The 2898-nt window shown below is 36.1% G+C and overlaps 1 pseudogene; it reads right to left on the bottom strand.

The window, feature by feature from the left end:
* Positions 1–774: 774 nt before the first annotated feature.
* LOC149151991 (ABC transporter G family member 36 pseudogene) lies at positions 775–1425 on the bottom strand (annotated as a pseudogene).
* Positions 1426–2898: the final 1473 nt, after the last annotated feature.

The raw sequence follows: 2898 nt of genomic DNA, 5'->3' as shown, positions 1-2898 counted from the left end.
TCGAATACTGAGTCACTTTATGCATACCGAACAAGTTTCAAGTGCACAAAGTCAACAATACATGAAGTAGAAACAACCCTTCCAAGGGTCAAGGTGCTTCTCTCGAGCAACCTAGGATTTGAAAGTGATGGATGTTCCACCAAGACTCCGCCTATGTTGTTTTTATGACCTGACACCAATCAATGATTTGATTTTGATTATTTAGTAGAACTAGAGAGGTTTAACTACAGCAGCCATAACAATAACAACGGCAAGTGAGAAAGAAAGAGAAAGAATCGAGCATTAAGAAATAGTCTATTCTATACTCATAGAAAGTCTTGACTTCTCTATAGACTTTCTTTCCAGCATAGAAACCACAAGGCTGCATCACGGAAGCATTCTATTATACTTTATTGGATTACATAATGGGATCAGAGAGATCAAACACCTACCCACTATTTGCTCCTCGGTGGAAATAATATAGACTAAATTTCTTTCTCTTCTATTTATTATACGACCTTGTTATTACTGGAGATAAGAATCGATACTACATCATGGAATCTAATCATTGGTTAGGAAGGACCGAACAAAAGCACATCTATTTGTTAGATTCATATCTATTAGTTCTAGGAATGAAGACATCTGAAAACAGAACAACATAACTGTCAAATAGGGCTTTCAAAAAATTACAGTTTCTTGGGAGAAATTATGTAGCTAAAGATAGGGTAACAAAATTAGAGATGCACAATAAAAAAAAAAAACCTCAAAGCTCTGAAACAAATTCCTACAATTGTGTTAGACATACTCATAGAGTGCTAATTTTCTGTAGATCTCAGCAAACTCTACACCAAGTTTTTCCTCAACAGCTATGGAACTCACTTCTGGCGCCCATGTCGCTGGATTGTGTCCTTCGTGTCCTTCCCTAATCTGTGGTATTTCTGGAACGACCTGGCCAAACAACCAAGAATCGGACAAAATTGAAGGAAATAATTTTTATGATTATATAAAGAGTTGTAGTTTAGCAAACCAATAAATCTTAAAATTTAGCAATTATTCCCTGACTTGTTCGAGCCATTTGCAACCCTTCATTTGTTGTTAATCCAAGCAAAGAAACATAGAGTAGGCCTTTTGTTTCACATTGCATAGATTGATCATGAAAGTGTTTGAATTCACCTCATCAAAAGCTTCAAAGATATCAATGTTGGGCTGATGGATGGTACAAACAACAGTTCGACCTACATTGACTGTGTTGCGAACAATACGCATAACAATTGCTGCAGCATGGGCATCTAGTCCTGAAGTTGGCTCATCCATGATGATTATAGAAGGGTTGGAAACTAGTTCAACTGCTATGGAAAGTCTCTTCCTTTGCTCTGTAGAAAGACCTGTCACTCCAAAAAGCCCTACAAGAGCATCTCCCAGAGGAGTGAGCTCTACGAGCTCCATTACTTCTGTCACAAACATTTGCACTTATTGTAACATCAAAAAGATGTGAGTAAAAGCTACTTGTAGAGTCTCATTAATAAGAAAGATCTTCAATCTGAACAACTGCATGCAAGGGGGAGAAATTTAGAACAACCATTCTAGTTTTCTGGTCAACCTCGCAAGGAAGATGGAGCCATGCAGAATACATGAGTGATTCAAAGACTGACATTTGGAGATTGGATATCATTTTATTCACAATACCCTAAGATGCGAGCAAATGTTTCTTGCTTCTTGGGGAATCCAGAGATAATTGTCGGCCTACGTACGCTTGAAGCCCCAGCAGAACCAAGAAACCTCCATGAGCTGCGAAACGGTGATCCTCTTTAGAGAGGGTTAGGGTCCAGCAGCCGAATAACCAGACGCCGAAATTCAGAGGAAAAACCAGGGCATGCATTTGAAATCCCTGGTAGATTTTCTTATACATCACTGTCAGATTCAAATCCTGGAACGACAGGTAGCCCACCAGGAGCACGAACAATATGCCTCCGCACGACCAGATGTCGGCCTTGGCTCCGTTGGTGATTTTAATATAGCCATTTTCGTCTAATAATAGGTTCTCTGGCTTCAAATCTTGGTGACACACACCCCTGCTCCGGCTGTGGAAGAAATCGACGGCGCAAATCAGGGATTTTACCAATGTAAATCGAATAATAGGTTCCAACGAATTCATAACTATTTTCTAATCATCCAACGGTTTAGCTATTCTCAATCGTCTAACTTATCATCTAATGGTGCAAAGTAGTGACACGTAGGCAGAGAGAAAAGTTTATTTCAGAGGGAACGCCTTACGGCGTAAATATTAAAAAATTTAACATCAATTATTCAAAAAAAATTAATCCACCTTTTAATTTTTCAACTGTGATCATATTAACAAAATAATTTTACATTATATTATATTTATCTCATTTTTATATGTAGATTTCAAACTATTTTGGAAATTTAGGTAATACCATTTAACATCATTATTCATAAAATTTATAGAATATTAAAAAATTTAACATCAATCATTCAAACAAAATTAACCCACCTTGTAGTTTTTCAAACTGTGATCATATCCACAAAATAATTTTGCAATAAAAAATATTTATCAATAAGCGTACAACTTGATAACATAAATACATGGGATCGTCTCATGATTCTCATCGCCTGAAGCCAGTAATGAATTTAGGTATTAGTTTGATTTAAATGGCAAAATCATTCAAACAAAATTAACCCACCTTTTAGTTTTTCAACTGTGATCATATCCGCAAAATAATTTTACACTAAAAAATATTTATCAATAAGCATACAACTTGATAACATAAATACATGGGATCGTCTCATAATTCTCATCGCCTAAAGCGAGTAATGAATTTAGGTGTTAATTTGATTTAAATGGCAAATTTAATCAAACAAAAATTTCAACTGATTATGACAAGCTTAATCAAGCTTGGT

Source organism: Pinus tabuliformis, chromosome 9 (genome assembly GCF_031772625.1).
Source record: "Pinus tabuliformis cultivar Carrire ecotype Pingquan chromosome 9, CPIR1, whole genome shotgun sequence".
NCBI lineage: Eukaryota > Viridiplantae > Streptophyta > Pinopsida > Pinales > Pinaceae > Pinus > Pinus tabuliformis.
The sequence above is the reverse complement of the archived record's forward strand: the minus strand, read 5'-3'. Positions and strand labels throughout refer to the sequence as shown.